General features: G+C 44.0%; 16 non-coding genes across 16 annotated transcripts; all 16 read left to right on the top strand.

Moving 5' to 3' along the window:
- Nucleotides 1-728: 728 nt before the first annotated feature.
- On the top strand, nt 729-833 carry LOC128524884 (U6 spliceosomal RNA). Its single transcript, XR_008360711.1, has one exon. It is a non-coding gene; the product is annotated as a U6 spliceosomal RNA (small nuclear RNA).
- Nucleotides 834-2,076: 1,243 nt separating this feature from the next.
- LOC128524893 (U6 spliceosomal RNA) lies at nt 2,077-2,181 on the top strand. The gene has a single exon (XR_008360720.1). It is a non-coding gene; the product is annotated as a U6 spliceosomal RNA (small nuclear RNA).
- Nucleotides 2,182-3,424: 1,243 nt separating this feature from the next.
- LOC128524877 (U6 spliceosomal RNA) lies at nt 3,425-3,529 on the top strand. The gene has a single exon (XR_008360705.1). It is a non-coding gene; the product is annotated as a U6 spliceosomal RNA (small nuclear RNA).
- Nucleotides 3,530-4,771: 1,242 nt separating this feature from the next.
- Nucleotides 4,772-4,876, top strand: LOC128524852 (U6 spliceosomal RNA). The gene has a single exon (XR_008360681.1). It is a non-coding gene; the product is annotated as a U6 spliceosomal RNA (small nuclear RNA).
- Nucleotides 4,877-6,118: 1,242 nt separating this feature from the next.
- Nucleotides 6,119-6,223, top strand: LOC128524851 (U6 spliceosomal RNA). Its single transcript, XR_008360680.1, has one exon. It is a non-coding gene; the product is annotated as a U6 spliceosomal RNA (small nuclear RNA).
- Nucleotides 6,224-7,466: 1,243 nt separating this feature from the next.
- LOC128524850 (U6 spliceosomal RNA) lies at nt 7,467-7,571 on the top strand. Its single transcript, XR_008360679.1, has one exon. It is a non-coding gene; the product is annotated as a U6 spliceosomal RNA (small nuclear RNA).
- Nucleotides 7,572-8,814: 1,243 nt separating this feature from the next.
- On the top strand, nt 8,815-8,919 carry LOC128524875 (U6 spliceosomal RNA). Its single transcript, XR_008360703.1, has one exon. It is a non-coding gene; the product is annotated as a U6 spliceosomal RNA (small nuclear RNA).
- A 929-nt stretch (nt 8,920-9,848) lies between these two features.
- LOC128524827 (U1 spliceosomal RNA) lies at nt 9,849-10,012 on the top strand. The gene has a single exon (XR_008360659.1). It is a non-coding gene; the product is annotated as a U1 spliceosomal RNA (small nuclear RNA).
- Nucleotides 10,013-10,640: 628 nt separating this feature from the next.
- On the top strand, nt 10,641-10,804 carry LOC128524790 (U1 spliceosomal RNA). The gene has a single exon (XR_008360622.1). It is a non-coding gene; the product is annotated as a U1 spliceosomal RNA (small nuclear RNA).
- Nucleotides 10,805-11,432: 628 nt separating this feature from the next.
- LOC128524785 (U1 spliceosomal RNA) lies at nt 11,433-11,596 on the top strand. The gene has a single exon (XR_008360618.1). It is a non-coding gene; the product is annotated as a U1 spliceosomal RNA (small nuclear RNA).
- A 628-nt stretch (nt 11,597-12,224) lies between these two features.
- LOC128524784 (U1 spliceosomal RNA) lies at nt 12,225-12,388 on the top strand. Its single transcript, XR_008360617.1, has one exon. It is a non-coding gene; the product is annotated as a U1 spliceosomal RNA (small nuclear RNA).
- A 628-nt stretch (nt 12,389-13,016) lies between these two features.
- LOC128524813 (U1 spliceosomal RNA) lies at nt 13,017-13,180 on the top strand. The gene has a single exon (XR_008360646.1). It is a non-coding gene; the product is annotated as a U1 spliceosomal RNA (small nuclear RNA).
- A 627-nt stretch (nt 13,181-13,807) lies between these two features.
- LOC128524820 (U1 spliceosomal RNA) lies at nt 13,808-13,971 on the top strand. The gene has a single exon (XR_008360652.1). It is a non-coding gene; the product is annotated as a U1 spliceosomal RNA (small nuclear RNA).
- Nucleotides 13,972-14,599: 628 nt separating this feature from the next.
- On the top strand, nt 14,600-14,763 carry LOC128524828 (U1 spliceosomal RNA). Its single transcript, XR_008360660.1, has one exon. It is a non-coding gene; the product is annotated as a U1 spliceosomal RNA (small nuclear RNA).
- Nucleotides 14,764-15,390: 627 nt separating this feature from the next.
- On the top strand, nt 15,391-15,554 carry LOC128524777 (U1 spliceosomal RNA). The gene has a single exon (XR_008360610.1). It is a non-coding gene; the product is annotated as a U1 spliceosomal RNA (small nuclear RNA).
- Nucleotides 15,555-16,181: 627 nt separating this feature from the next.
- On the top strand, nt 16,182-16,345 carry LOC128524905 (U1 spliceosomal RNA). Its single transcript, XR_008360732.1, has one exon. It is a non-coding gene; the product is annotated as a U1 spliceosomal RNA (small nuclear RNA).
- Nucleotides 16,346-16,537: the final 192 nt, after the last annotated feature.

Genomic DNA, 16,537 nt, shown 5'->3' with positions numbered 1-16,537 from the left:
CAAATGTCGACTAGATCTGAGAATAATGTCACGAGAATATCTGTGCCAAACAACAGCATGTTCTAGCTTCTGTAGTTTGCTATTTGTTGAAAGAAGTTAGCAAGGAATCTAATTGTCTCTGTCTTGTCTGACCATTAGAGGGGTCAACATAAGGACACTGCCAGTACACACAAGTCTGTGAAGCATTTCTCTATTTGTATTTTCGTAGCCACGTGTTCCTGGCCAACATTCCTTGGTTTCCATACCCTGCTGTTGCGTTAGAGAACGGTTCACGGACTGGTTGCTGACGCTGTCCTATCTGAATAGTAAAAGACCTGCGCAAGGATGTGGTTACGCTTAGGTTTTGTCCACTCAAGGACTTGACAACTGTGACTTTCAAAGGCTACAATTTGTCACCAAGGCCTTGATGATAAAAAACTAATTTTGGAAATGCAATTGTGTATTCAATGTTACTGAATGTATAAATGCAGCTGAAACTGACACAAGCACAAAAGCAGATGTCGACTAGATCTAAAAATAATGTCACAGCAACATCTCTGCCAAACAACAGCATGTTATGGCTTCTGTATTTACGCAAATCACGCAAATAATGTCACAAGAACAGCATCTGGGTGGGAGGGGCTTTTCCTTCAGGTCAGAGGGCCAAAGGCCCCTTTGACACGTTCCGTCTTTAAGGTTCCTCCTGAAGTCCCAGCCCTTATATGAGTGCTTTCCAGCCCAAAAGTCTCGTCCTTGTTTCAAGGGCATATGACAAAATTGGATCGATACAGAGAAGATTAGCATGGCCCCTGTGAAAGGATGACACGCAAATCCGTGAAGCGTTCCTCTTTTTGTATTTCCCGAGCCACGTCTTCCTGGCCAACATCCCTTTGTTTCACTAGCCTGCTGTTGCGTTAGAGAACGGTTCACGGACTGGTTGCTGACGCTGTCCTATCTGAATAGTAAAAGACCTGCACAAGGACTCTTCCAGTCTCCTGAAAGGAGACAATTGGTTTGGGTTAGGTTAGGTCAACACAAGGAACTGACCAGTAGTAGGGTTAAGGGTAGTATGGATTAGGTTAATACCACAGAATCACCTGACGAGTACTAAGGATGTGGTTACGCTTAGGTTTTGTCCACTCACAGACTTGACAACTGTGACATTCAAAGGCTGCAATTTGCCACCAAGGCCTTGATGATAAAAAACAAGTTTTGGAAATACAATTCTGTATTTAATGTTAGTGAATGTATAAATGCAGCTGAAATGCAGCTGAAACTGATGATAAAAAAACTAATTTTGGAAATGCAATTGTGTATTCAATGTTACTAAATGTATGAATGCAGCTGAAACTGAGTACAAGCACAAAAGCAAATGTCGACTAGATCTGAGAATAATGTCACGAGAATATCTGTGCCAAACAACAGCATGTTCTAGCTTCTGTAGTTTGCTATTTGTTGAAAGAAGTTAGCAAGGAATCTAATTGTCTCTGTCTTGTCTGACCATTAGAGGGGTCAACATAAGGACACTGCCAGTACACGCAAGTCTGTGAAGCATTTCTCTTTTTGTATTTTCAAAGCCACGTGTTCCTGGCCAACATTCCTTGGTTTCCATACCCTGCTGTTGCGTTAGAGAACGGTTCACGGACTGGTTGCTGACGCTGTCCTATCTGAATAGTAAAAGACCTGCGCAAGGATGTGGTTACGCTTAGGTTTTGTCCACTCAAGGACTTGACAACTGTGACTTTCAAAGGCTACAATTTGTCACCAAGGCCTTGATGATAAAAAACTAATTTTGGAAATGCAATTGTGTATTCAATGTTACTGAATGTATAAATGCAGCTGAAACTGACACAAGCACAAAAGCAGATGTCGACTAGATCTAAAAATAATGTCACAGCAACATCTCTGCCAAACAACAGCATGTTATGGCTTCTGTATTTACGCAAATCACGCAAATAATGTCACAAGAACAGCATCTGGGTGGGAGGGGCTTTTCCTTCAGGTCAGAGGGCCAAAGGCCCCTTTGACACGTTCCGTCTTTAAGGTTCCTCCTGAAGTCCCAGCCCTTATATGAGTGCTTTCCAGCCCAAAAGTCTCGTCCTTGTTTCAAGGGCATATGACAAAATTGGATCGGTACAGAGAAGATTAGCATGGTCCCTGCGAAAGGATGACACGCAAATCCGTGAAGCGTTCCTCTTTTTGTATTTCCCGAGCCACGTCTTCCTGGCCAACATCCCTTTGTTTCACTAGCCTGCTGTTGCGTTAGAGAACGGTTCACGGACTGGTTGCTGACGCTTTCCTATCTGAATAGTAAAAGACCTGCACAAGGACTCTTCTGGTCTCCTGAAAGAAGACAATTGGTTTGGGTTAGGTTAGGTCAACACAAGGAACTGACCAGTAGTAGAGTTAAGGGTAGTATGGATTAGGTTAATACCACAGAATCACCTGACGAGTACTAGAGATGTGGTTACGCTTAGGTTTTGTCCACTCACAGACTTGACAACTGTGACATTCAAAGGCTGCAATTTGCCACCAAGGCCTTGATGATAAAAAACAAGTTTTGGAAATACAATTCTGTATTTAATGTTAGTGAATGTATAAATGCAGCTGAAATGCAGCTGAAACTGATGATAAAAAACTAATTTTGGAAATGCAATTGTGTATTCAATGTTACTAAATGTATGAATGCAGCTGAAACTGAGCACAAGCACAAAAGCAAATGTCGACTAGATCTGAGAATAATGTCACGAGAATATCTGTGCCAAACAACAGCATGTTCTAGCTTCTGTAGTTTGCTATTTGTTGAAAGAAGTTAGCAAGGAATCTAATTGTCTCTGTCTTGTCTGACCATTAGAGGGGTCAACATAAGGACACTGCCAGTACACGCAAGTCTGTGAAGCATTTCTCTTTTTGTATTTTCAAAGCCACGTGTTCCTGGCCAACATTCCTTGGTTTCCATACCCTGCTGTTGCGTTAGAGAACGCTTCACGGACTGGTTGCTGACGCTGTCCTATCTGAATAGTAAAAGACCTGCGCAAGGATGTGGTTACGCTTAGGTCTTGTCCACTCAAGGACTTGACAACTGTGACTTTCAAAGGCTACAATTTGTCACCAAGGCCTTGATGATAAAAAACTAATTTTGGAAATGCAATTGTGTATTCAATGTTACTGAATGTATAAATGCAGCTAAAACTGTGCACAAGCACAAAAGCAGATGTCGACTAGATCTGAGAATAATGTCACAGCAACATCTCTGCCAAACAACAGCATGTTATGGCTTCTGTAGTTACGCAAATCACGCAAATAATGTCACAAGAACAGCATCTGGGTGGGAGGGGCTTTGCCTTCAGGTCAGAGGGCCAAAGGCCCCTTTGACACGTTCCGTCTTTAAGGTTCCTCCTGAAGTCCCAGCCCTTATATGAGTGCTTTCCAGCCCAAAAGTCTCGTCCTTGTTTTAAGGGCATATGACAAAATTGGATCGATACAGAGAAGATTAGCATGGCCCCTGCGAAAGGATGACACGCAAATCCGTGAAGCGTTCCTCTTTTTGTATTTCCCGAGCCACGTCTTCCTGGCCAACATCCCTTTGTTTCACTAGCCTGCTGTTGCGTTAGAGAACGGTTCACGGACTGGTTGCTGACGCTTTCCTATCTGAATAGTAAAAGACCTGCACAAGGACTCTTCTGGTCTCCTGAAACAAGACAATTGGTTTGGGTTAGGTTAGGTCAACACAAGGAACTGACCAGTAGTAGAGTTAAGGGTAGTATGGATTAGGTTAATACCACAGAATCACCTGACGAGTACTAGAGATGTGGTTACGCTTAGGTTTTGTCCACTCACAGACTTGACAACTGTGACATTCAAAGGCTGCAATTTGCCACCAAGGCCTTGATGATAAAAAACAAGTTTTGGAAATACAATTCTGTATTTAATGTTAGTGAATGTATAAATGCAGCTGAAATGCAGCTGAAACTGATGATAAAAAACTAATTTTGGAAATGCAATTGTGTATTCAATGTTACTAAATGTATGAATGCAGCTGAAACTGAGCACAAGCACAAAAGCAAATGTCGACTAGATCTGAGAATAATGTCACGAGAATATCTGTGCCAAACAACAGCATGTTCTAGCTTCTGTAGTTTGCTATTTGTTGAAAGAAGTTAGCAAGGAATCTAACTGTCTCTGTCTTGTCTGACCATTAGAGGGGTCAACATAAGGGCACTGCCAGTACACGCAAGTCTGTGAAGCATTTCTCTTTTTGTATTTTCAAAGCCACGTGTTCCTGGCCAACATTCCTTGGTTTCCATACCCTGCTGTTGCGTTAGAGAACGGTTCACGGACTGGTTGCTGACGCTGTCCTATCTGAATAGTAAAAGGCCTGCGCAAGGATGTGGTTACGCTTAGGTTTTGTCCACTCAAGGACTTGACAACTGTGACTTTCAAAGGCTACAATTTGTCACCAAGGCCTTGATGATAAAAAACTAATTTTGGAAATGCAATTGTGTATTCAATGTTACTGAATGTATAAATGCAGCTGAAACTGACACAAGCACAAAAGCAGATGTCGACTAGATCTAAAAATAATGTCACAGCAACATCTCTGCCAAACAACAGCATGTTATGGCTTCTGTATTTACGCAAATCACACAAATAATGTCACAAGAACAGCATCTGGGTGGGAGGGGCTTTTCCTTCAGGTCAGAGGGCCAAAGGCCCCTTTGACACGTTCCGTCTTTAAGGTTCCTCCTGAAGTCCCAGCCCTTATATGAGTGCTTTCCAGCCCAAAAGTCTCGTCCTTGTTTCAAGGGCATATGACAAAATTGGATCGATACAGAGAAGATTAGCATGGCCCCTGCGAAAGGATGACACGCAAATCCGTGAAGCGTTCCTCTTTTTGTATTTCCCGAGCCACGTCTTCCTGGCCAACATCCCTTTGTTTCACTAGCCTGCTGTTGCGTTAGAGAACGGTTCACGGACTGGTTGCTGACGCTGTCCTATCTGAATAGTAAAAGACCTGCACAAGGACTCTTCCAGTCTCCTGAAAGGAGACAATTGGTTTGGGTTAGGTTAGGTCAACACAAGGAACTGACCAGTAGTAGAGTTAAGGGTAGTATGGATTAGGTTAATACCACAGAATCACCTGACGAGTACTAGAGATGTGGTTACGCTTAGGTTTTGTCCACTCACAGACTTGACAACTGTGACATTCAAAGGCTGCAATTTGCCACCAAGGCCTTGATGATAAAAAACAAGTTTTGGAAATACAATTCTGTATTTAATGTTAGTGAATGTTCAAATGCAGCTGAAATGCAGCTGAAACTGATGATAAAAAACTAATTTTGGAAATGCAATTGTGTATTCAATGTTACTAAATGTATGAATGCAGCTGAAACTGAGCACAAGCACAAAAGCAAATGTCGACTAGATCTGAGAATAATGTCACGAGAATATCTGTGCCAAACAACAGCATGTTCTAGCTTCTGTAGTTTGCTATTTGTTGAAAGAAGTTAGCAAGGAATCTAAATGTCTCTGTCTTGTCTGACCATTAGAGGGGTCAACATAAGGGCACTGCCAGTACACGCAAGTCTGTGAAGCATTTCTCTTTTTGTATTTTCAAAGCCACGTGTTCCTGGCCAACATTCCTTGGTTTCCATACCCTGCTGTTGCGTTAGAGAACGGTTCACGGACTGGTTGCTGACGCTGTCCTATCTGAATAGTAAAAGACCTGCGCAAGGATGTGGTTACGCTTAGGTTTTGTCCACTCAAGGACTTGACAACTGTGACTTTCAAAGGCTACAATTTGTCACCAAGGCCTTGATGATAAAAAACTAATTTTGGAAATGCAATTGTGTATTCAATGTTACTGAATGTATAAATGCAGCTGAAACTGACACAAGCACAAAAGCAGATGTCGACTAGATCTAAAAATAATGTCACAGCAACATCTCTGCCAAACAACAGCATGTTATGGCTTCTGTATTTACGCAAATCACGCAAATAATGTCACAAGAACAGCATCTGGGTGGGAGGGGCTTTGCCTTCAGGTCAGAGGGCCAAAGGCCCCTTTGACACATTCCGTCTTTAAGGCTCCTCCTGAAGTCCCAGCCGTTATATGAGTGCTTTCCAGCCCAAAACTCTCGTCCTTGTTTCAAGGGCATATGACAAAATTGGATCGATACAGAGAAGATTAGCATGGCCCCTGCGAAAGGATGACACGCAAATCCGTGAAGCGTTCCTCTTTTTGTATTTCCCGAGCCACGTCTTCCTGGCCAACATCCCTTTGTTTCACTAGCCTGCTGTTGCGTTAGAGAACGGTTCACGGACTGGTTGCTGACGCTGTCCTATCTGAATAGTAAAAGACCTGCACAAGGACTCTTCCAGTCTCCTGAAAGGAGACAATTGGTTTGGGTTAGGTTAGGTCAACACAAGGAACTGACCAGTAGTAGGGTTAAGGGTAGTATGGATTAGGTTAATACCACAGAATCACCTGACGAGTACTAAGGATGTGGTTACGCTTAGGTTTTGTCCACTCACAGACTTGACAACTGTGACATTCAAAGGCTGCAATTTGCCACCAAGGCCTTGATGATAAAAAACAAGTTTTGGAAATACAATTCTGTATTTAATGTTAGTGAATGTATAAATGCAGCTGAAATGCAGCTGAAACTGATGATAAAAAAACTAATTTTGGAAATGCAATTGTGTATTCAATGTTACTAAATGTATGAATGCAGCTGAAACTGAGTACAAGCACAAAAGCAAATGTCGACTAGATCTGAGAATAATGTCACGAGAATATCTGTGCCAAACAACAGCATGTTCTAGCTTCTGTAGTTTGCTATTTGTTGAAAGAAGTTAGCAAGGAATCTAATTGTCTCTGTCTTGTCTGACCATTAGAGGGGTCAACATAAGGACACTGCCAGTACACGCAAGTCTGTGAAGCATTTCTCTTTTTGTATTTTCAAAGCCACGTGTTTCTGGCCAACATTCCTTGGTTTCCATACCCTGCTGTTGCGTTAGAGAACGGTTCACGGACTGGTTGCTGACGCTGTCCTATCTGAATAGTAAAAGACCTGCGCAAGGATGTGGTTACGCTTAGGTTTTGTCCACTCAAGGACTTGACAACTGTGACTTTCAAAGGCTACAATTTGTCACCAAGGCCTTGATGATAAAAAACTAATTTTGGAAATGCAATTGTGTATTCAATGTTACTGAATGTATAAATGCAGCTGAAACTGACACAAGCACAAAAGCAGATGTCGACTAGATCTAAAAATAATGTCACAGCAACATCTCTGCCAAACAACAGCATGTTATGGCTTCTGTAGTTACGCAAATCACGCAAATAATGTCACAAGAACAGCATCTGGGTGGGAGGGGCTTTTCCTTCAGGTCAGAGGGCCAAAGGCCCCTTTGACACGTTCTGTCTTTAAGGTTCCTCCTGAAGTCCCAGCCCTTATATGAGTGCTTTCCAGCCCAAAAGTCTCGTCCTTGTTTCAAGGGCATATGACAAAATTGGATCGATACAGAGAAGATTAGCATGGCCCCTGCGAAAGGATGACACGCAAATCCGTGAAGCGTTCCTCTTTTTGTATTTCCCGAGCCACGTCTTCCTGGCCAACATCCCTTTGTTTCACTAGCCTGCTGTTGCGTTAGAGAACGGTTCACGGACTGGTTGCTGACGCTTTCCTATCTGAATAGTAAAAGACCTGCACAAGGACTCTTCTGGTCTCCTGAAAGAAGACAATTGGTTTGGGTTAGGTTAGGTCAACACAAGGAACTGACCAGTAGTAGAGTTAAGGGTAGTATGGATTAGGTTAATACCACAGAATCACCTGACGAGTACTAAGGATGTGGTTACGCTTAGGTTTTGTCCACTCACAGACTTGACAACTGTGACATTCAAAGGCTGCAATTTGCCACCAAGGCCTTGATGATAAAAAACAAGTTTTGGAAATACAATTCTGTATTTAATGTTAGTGAATGTATAAATGCAGCTGAAATGCAGCTGAAACTGATGATAAAAAAACTAATTTTGGAAATGCAATTGTGTATTCAATGTTACTAAATGTATGAATGCAGCTGAAACTGAGTACAAGCACAAAAGCAAATGTCGACTAGATCTGAGAATAATGTCACGAGAATATCTGTGCCAAACAACAGCATGTTCTAGCTTCTGTAGTTTGCTATTTGTTGAAAGAAGTTAGCAAGGAATCTAATTGTCTCTGTCTTGTCTGACCATTAGAGGGGTCAACATAAGGACACTGCCAGTACACGCAAGTCTGTGAAGCATTTCTCTTTTTGTATTTTCAAAGCCACGTGTTCCTGGCCAACATTCCTTGGTTTCCATACCCTGCTGTTGCGTTAGAGAACGGTTCACGGACTGGTTGCTGACGCTGTCCTATCTGAATAGTAAAAGACCTGCGCAAGGATGTGGTTACGCTTAGGTTTTGTCCACTCAAGGACTTGACAACTGTGACTTTCAAAGGCTACAATTTGTCACCAAGGCCTTGATGATAAAAAACTAATTTTGGAAATGCAATTGTGTATTCAATGTTACTGAATGTATAAATGCAGCTGAAACTGACACAAGCACAAAAGCAGATGTCGACTAGATCTAAAAATAATGTCACAGCAACATCTCTGCCAAACAACAGCATGTTATGGCTTCTGTAGTTACGCAAATCACGCAAATAATGTCACAAGAACAGCATCTGGGTGGGAGGGGCTTTGCCTTCAGGTCAGAGGGCCAAAGGCCCCTTTGACACGTTCCATCTTTAAGGTTCCTCCTGAAGTCCCAGCCCTTATATGAGTGCTTTCCAGCCCAAAAGTCTCGTCCTTGTTTTAAGGGCATATGACAAAATTGGATCGATACAGAGAAGATTAGCATGGCCCCTGCGAAAGGATGACACGCAAATCCGTGAAGCGTTCCTCTTTTTGTATTTCCCGAGCCACGTCTTCCTGGCCAACATCCCTTTGTTTCACTAGCCTGCTGTTGCGTTAGAGAACGGTTCACGGACTGGTTGCTGACGCTTTCCTATCTGAATAGTAAAAGACCTGCACAAGGACTCTTCTGGTCTCCTGAAAGAAGACAATTGGTTTGGGTTAGGTTAGGTCAACACAAGGAACTGACCAGTAGTAGGGTTAAGGGTAGTATGGATTAGGTTAATACCACAGAATCACCTGGGAATCTCGACTGCATAATTTCTGGTAGTGGGGGACTGCGTTCGCGCTCTCCCCTGATGCTTAATCTTGTCACAAAAAAAAGATAAAAACAACTGGTTTCTTTCCAGAGCATCTGGTTTTGGCACTCTGCATGTTCTCTGACTGTGTATTTGTTAACGTTTTTACCTTTGGTTGGTGAGGAAGATTAGACAAATGCATGTGTACTTTCTCTGCTAATGTTTTGTCAGGCCGATTGATTGAGGCCCACTGAAACGCTGTGAAGTATATTGCATTGATGTCCTGCATGGAAGTTGAGGGAGCCCTAGTGAATCTCTGGCTAGTATTTTGCATTCATGTCCTGCTTGGAAGTTGAGGGAGCCCTACTGAAACTCTGGGTAGTATTTTGCATTCATGTCCTGGCTGCCAGTAGACGGAGCACTAGTAAAACTCTCGCAATGTAAAATACTACCCAAAGGACTATGTGTGTAGAACTCTGGGTATTAATTCACCTTCATGTTGGTACCACCCAAAATACTACGTGTCTGAATCTCTGGGGAGTATTTTACATTCTAGATAGAGCGTGTTAAACTCTGACCTGGAAGGGGAAGAGTCATGAAGTGTGCCAGGCCCTGGGCTGAGGTCAGCCACCCTCACCCAGTTGCTGACCATTCTGCAGGGCAGTTCTCAGACAGGCAAAGCAGAGCATACTTACCTGGCAGGGGTGATACCATGATCAAGAAGGTGGTTTGCCCAAGACGAGGCTCAACCATTGCACTCAGGTTGTGCTGACTCTTGCGAATTCTCCAAATGTGGGAATCTCGACTGCATAATATCTGGTAGTGGGGGACTGCGTTCGCGCTCTCCCCTGATGCTTAATCTTGTCACAAAATAAAAGATAAAAACAACTGGTTTCTTTCCAGAGCATCTGGTTTTGGCACTCTGCATGTTCTCTGACTGTGTATTTGTTAACGTTTTTACCTTTGGTTGGTGAGGAAGATTAGACAAATGCATGTGTACTTTCTCTGCTAATGTTTTGTCAGGCCGATTGATTGAGGCCCACTGAAACGCTGTGAAGTATATTGCATTGATGTCCTGCATGGAAGTTGAGGGAGCCCTAGTGAATCTCTGGCTAGTATTTTGCATTCATGTCCTGTTTGGAAGTTGAGGGAGCCTCACTGAAACTCTGGGTAGTATTTTGCATTCATGTCCTGGCTGCCAGTAGACGGAGCACTAGTAAAACTCTCGCTATGTAAAATACTACCCAAAGGACTATGTGTGTAGAACTCTGGGTATTAATTCACCTTCATGTTGGTACCACCCAAAATACTACGTGTCTGAATCTCTGGGGAGTATTTTACATTCTAGATAGAGCGTGTTAAACTCTGACCTGGAAGGGGAGGAGTCATGAAGTATGCCAGGCCCTGGGCTGAGGTCAGCCACCCTCACCCAGTTGCTGACCATTCTGCAGGGCAGTTCTCAGACAGGCAAAGCAGAGCATACTTACCTGGCAGGGGTGATACCATGATCAAGAAGGTGGTTTGCCCGAGACGAGGCTCAACCATTGCACTCAGGTTGTGCTGACTCTTGCGAATTCCCCAAATGTGGGAATTTCGACTGCATAATTTCTGGTAGTGGGGGACTGCGTTCGCGCTCTCCCCTGATGCTTAATCTTGTCTCAAAATAAAAGATAAAAACAACTGGTTTCTTTCCAGAGCATCTGGTTTTGGCACTCTGCATGTTCTCTGACTGTGTATTTGTTAATGTTTTTACCTTTGGTTGGTGAGGAAGGTTAGACAAATGCATGTGTACTTTCTCTGCTAATGTTTTGTCAGGCCAATTGATTGAGGCCCACTGAAACGCTGTGAAGTATATTGCATTGATGTCCTGCATGGAAGTTGAGGGAGCCCTAGTGAATCTCTGGCTAGTATTTTGCATTCATGTCCTGTTTGGAAGTTGAGGGAGCCTCACTGAAACTCTGGGTAGTATTTTGCATTCATGTCCTGGCTGCCAGTAGACGGAGCACTAGTAAAACTCTTGCTATGTAAAATACTACCCAAAAGACTATGTGTGTAGAACTCTGGGTATTAATTCACCTTCATGTTGGTACCACCCAAAATACTACGTGTCTGAATCTCTGGGGAGTATTTTACATTCTAGATAGAGCGTGTTAAACTCTGACCTGGAAGGGGAGGAGTCATGAAGTATGCCAGGCCCTGGGCTGAGGTCAGCCACCCTCACCCAGTTGCTGACCATTCTGCAGGGCAGTTCTCAGACAGGCAAAGCAGAGCATACTTACCTGGCAGGGGTGATACCATGATCAAGAAGGTGGTTTGCCCGAGACGAGGCTCAACCATTGCACTCAGGTTGTGCTGACTCTTGCGAATTCCCCAAATGTGGGAATCTCGACTGCATAATTTCTGGTAGTGGGGGACTGCGTTCGCGCTCTCCCCTGATGCTTAATCTTGTCTCAAAATAAAAGATAAAAACAACTGGTTTCTTTCCAGAGCATCTGGTTTTGGCACTCTGCATGTTCTCTGACTGTGTATTTGTTAATGTTTTTACCTTTGGTTGGTGAGGAAGATTAGACAAATGCATGTGTACTTTCTCTGCTAATGTTTTGTCAGGCCGATTGATTGAGGCCCACTGAAACGCTGTGAAGTATATTGCATTGAAGTCCTGCATGGAAGTTGAGGGAGCCCTAGTGAATCTCTGGCTAGTATTTTGCATTCATGTCCTGTTTGGAAGTTGAGGGAGCCTCACTGAAACTCTGGGTAGTATTTTGCATTCATGTCCTGGCTGCCAGTAGACGGAGCACTAGTAAAACTCTTGCTATGTAAAATACTACCCAAAAGACTATGTGTGTAGAACTCTGGGTATTAATTCACCTTCATGTTGGTACCACCCAAAATACTACGTGTCTGAATCTCTGGGGAGTATTTCACATTCTAGATAGAGCGTGTTAAACTCTGACCTGGAAGGGGAGGAGTCATGAAGTATGCCAGGCCCTGGGCTGAGGTCAGCCACCCTCACCCAGTTGCTGACCATTCTGCAGGGCAGTTCTCAGACAGGCAAAGCAGAGCATACTTACCTGGCAGGGGTGATACCATGATCAAGAAGGTGGTTTGCCCGAGACGAGGCTCAACCATTGCACTCAGGTTGTGCTGACTCTTGCGAATTCCCCAAATGTGGGAATCTCGACTGCATAATTTCTGGTAGTGGGGGACTGCGTTCGCGCTCTCCCCTGATGCTTAATCTTGTCTCAAAATAAAAGATAAAAACAACTGGTTTCTTTCCAGAGCATCTGGTTTTGGCACTCTGCATGTTCTCTGACTGTGTATTTGTTAATGTTTTTACCTTTGGTTGGTGAGGAAGATTAGACAAATGCATGTGTACTTTCTCTGCTAATGTTTTGTCAGGCCGATTGATTGAGGCCCACTGAAACGCTGTGAAGTATATTGCATTGATGTCCTGCATGGAAGTTGAGGGAGCCCTAGTGAATCTCTGGCTAGTATTTTGCATTCATGTCCTGCTTGGAAGTTGAGGGAGCCCTACTGAAACTCTGGGTAGTATTTTGCATTCATGTCCTGGCTGCCAGTAGACGGAGCACTAGTAAAACTCTCGCTATGTAAAATACTACCCAAAAGACTATGTGTGTAGAACTCTGGGTATTAATTCACCTTCATGTTGGTACCACCCAAAATACTACGTGTCTGAATCTCTGGGGAGTATTTTACATTCTAGATAGAGCGTGTTAAACTCTGACCTGGAAGGGGAGGAGTCATGAAGTGTGCCAGGCCCTGGGCTGAGGTCAGCCACCCTCACCCAGTTGCAGACCATTCTGCAGGGCAGTTCTCAGACAGGCAAAGCAGAGCATACTTACCTGGCAGGGGTGATACCATGATCAAGAAGGTGGTTTGCCCAAGACGAGGCTCAACCATTGCACTCAGGTTGTGCTGAGTCTTGCGAGTTCCCCAAATGTGGGAATCTCGACTGCATAATTTCTGGTAGTGGGGGACTGCGTTCGCGCTCTCCCCTGATGCTTAATCTTGTCACAAAAAAAAGATAAAAACAACTGGTTTCTTTCCAGAGCATCTGGTTTTGGCACTCTGCATGTTCTCTGACTGTGTATTTGTTAACGTTTTTACCTTTGGTTGGTGAGGAAGATTAGACAAATGCATGTGTACTTTCTCTGCTAATGTTTTGTCAGGCCGATTGATTGAGGCCCACTGAAACGCTGTGAAGTATTTTGCATTGATGTCCTGCATGGAAGTTGAGGGAGCCCTAGTGAATCTCTGGCTAGTATTTTGCATTCATGTCCTGTTTGGAAGTTGAGGGAGCCTCACTGAAACTCTGGGTAGTATTTTGCATTCATGTCCTGGCTGCCAGTAGACGGAGCACTAGTAAAACTCTCGCTATGTAAAATACTACCCAAAGGACTATGTGTGTAGAACTCTGGGTATTAATTCACCTTCATGTTGGTACCACCCAAAATACTACGTGTCTAAATCTCTGGGGAGTATTTTACATTCTAGATAGAGCGTGTTAAACTCTGACCTGGAAGGGGAGGAGTCATGAAGTGTGCCAGGCCCTGGGCTGAGGTCAGCCACCCTCACCCAGTTGCCGACCATTCTGCAGGGCAGTTCTCAGACAGGCAAAGCAGAGCATACTTACCTGGCAGGGGTGATACTGTGATCAAGAAGGTGGTTTGCCCAAGACGAGGCTCAACCATTGCACTCAGGTTGTGCTGACTCTTGCGAATTCCCCAAATGTGGGAATCTCGACTGCATAATTTCTGGTAGTGGGGGACTGCGTTCGCGCTCGCCCCTGACGCTTAATCTTGTCACAAAATAAAAGATAAAAACAACTGGTTTCTTTTCAGAGCATCTGGTTTTGGCACTCTGCATGTTCTCTGACTGTGTATTTGTTAACATTTTTACCTTTGGTTGGTGAGGAAGATTAGACAAATGCATGTGTACTTTCTCTGCTAATGTTTTGTCAGGCCGATTGATTGAGGCCCACTGAAACGCTGTAAAGTATTTTGCATTGATGTCCTGCATGGAAGTTGAGGGAGCCCTAGTGAATCTCTGGCTAGTATTTTGCATTCATGTCCTGTTTGGAAGTTGAGGGAGCCTCACTGAAACTCTGGGTAGTATTTTGCATTCATGTCCTGGCTGCCAGTAGACGGAGCACTAGTAAAACTCTCGCTATGTAAAATACTACCCAAAGGACTATGTGTGTAGAACTCTGGGTATTAATTCACCTTCATGTTGGTACCACCCAAAATACTACGTGTCTAAATCTCTGGGGAGTATTTTACATTCTAGATAGAGCGTGTTAAACTCTGACCTGGAAGGGGAGGAGTCATGAAGTGTGCCAGGCCCTGGGCTGAGGTCAGCCACCCTCACCCAGTTGCCGACCATTCTGCAGGGCAGTTCTCAGACAGGCAAAGCAGAGCATACTTACCTGGCAGGGGTGATACTATGATCAAGAAGGTGGTTTGCCCAAGACGAGGCTCAACCATTGCACTCAGGTTGTGCTGACTCTTGCGAATTCCCCAAATGTGGGAATCTCGACTGCATAATTTCTGGTAGTGGGGGACTGCGTTCGCACTCTCCCCTGATGCTTAATCTTGTCACAAAAAAAAGATAAAAACAACTGGTTTCTTTCCAGAGCATCTGGTTTTGGCACTCTGCATGTTCTCTGACTGTGTATTTGTTAACATTTTTACCTTTGGTTGGTGAGGAAGATTAGACAAATGCATGTGTACTTTCTCTGCTAATGTTTTGTCAGGCCGATTGATTGAGGCCCACTGAAACGCTGTAAAGTATTTTGCATTGATGTCCTGCATGGAAGTTGAGGGAGCCCTAGTGAATCTCTGGCTAGTATTTTGCATTCATGTCCTGTTTGGAAGTTGAGGGAGCCTCACTGAAACTCTGGGTAGTATTTTGCATTCATGTCCTGGCTGCCAGTAGACGGAGCACTAGTAAAACTCTCGCTATGTAAAATACTACCCAAAGGACTATGTGTGTAGAACTCTGGGTATTAATTCACCTTCATGTTGGTACCACCCAAAATACTACGTGTCTAAATCTCTGGGGAGTATTTTACATTCTAGATAGAGCGTGTTAAAATCTGACCTGGAAGGGGAGGAGTCATGAAGTGTGCCAGGCCCTGGGCTGAGGTCAGCCACCCTCACCCAGTTGCTGACCATTCTGCAGGGCAGTTCTCAGACAGGCAAAGCAGAGCATACTTACCTGGCAGGGGTGATACCATGATCAAGAAGGTGGTTTGCCCAAGACGAGGCTCAACCATTGCACTCAGGTTGTGCTGACTCTTGCGAATTCCCCAAATGTGGGAATCTCGACTGCATAATTTCTGGTAGTGGGGGACTGCGTTCGCGCTCTCCCCTGATGCTTAATCTTGTCACAAAAAAAAGATAAAAACAACTGGTTTCTTTCCAGAGCATCTGGTTTTGGCACTCTGCATGTTCTCTGACTGTGTATTTGTTAACGTTTTTACCTTTGGTTGGTGAGGAAGATTAGACAAATGCATGTGTACTTTCTCTGCTAATGTTTTGTCAGGCCGATTGATTGAGGCCCACTGAAACGCTGTAAAGTATTTTGCATTGATGTCCTGCATGGAAGTTGAGGGAGCCCTAGTGAATCTCTGGCTAGTATTTTGCATTCATGTCCTGTTTGGAAGTTGAGGGAGCCTCACTGAAACTCTGGGTAGTATTTTGCATTCATGTCCTGGCTGCCAGTAGACGGAGCACTAGTAAAACTCTCGCTATGTAAAATACTAGCCAAAGGACTATGTGTGTAGAACTCTGGGTATTAATTCACCTTCATGTTGGTACCACCCAAAATACTACGTGTCTAAATCTCTGGGGAGTATTTTACATTCTAGATAGAGCGTGTTAAAATCTGACCTGGAAGGGGAGGAGTCATGAAGTGTGCCAGGCCCTGGGCTGAGGTCAGCCACCCTCACCCAGTTGCTGACCATTCTGCAGGGCAGTTCTCAGACAGGCAAAGCAGAGCATACTTACCTGGCAGGGGTGATACCATGATCAAGAAGGTGGTTTGCCCAAGATGAGGCTCAACCATTGCACTCAGGTTGTGCTGACTCTTGCGAATTCCCCAAATGTGGGAATCTCGACTGCATAATTTCTGGTAGTGGGGGACTGCGTTCGCGCTCTCCCCTGATGCTTAATCTTGTCACAAAAAAAAGATAAAAACAACTGGTTTCTTTCCAGAGCATCTAATTTTGGCACTCTGCATGTCCTCTGACTGTGTATTTGTTAACGTTTTTACCTTTGGTTGGTGAGGAAGATTAGACAAATGCATGTGTACTTTCTCTGCTAATGTTTTGTCAGGCCGATTGATTGAGGCCCACT

This window comes from Clarias gariepinus, chromosome 5 (genome assembly GCF_024256425.1).
Source record: "Clarias gariepinus isolate MV-2021 ecotype Netherlands chromosome 5, CGAR_prim_01v2, whole genome shotgun sequence".
Lineage (NCBI taxonomy): Eukaryota > Metazoa > Chordata > Actinopteri > Siluriformes > Clariidae > Clarias > Clarias gariepinus.
This window is presented reverse-complemented; position numbering and strand designations above follow the sequence as displayed.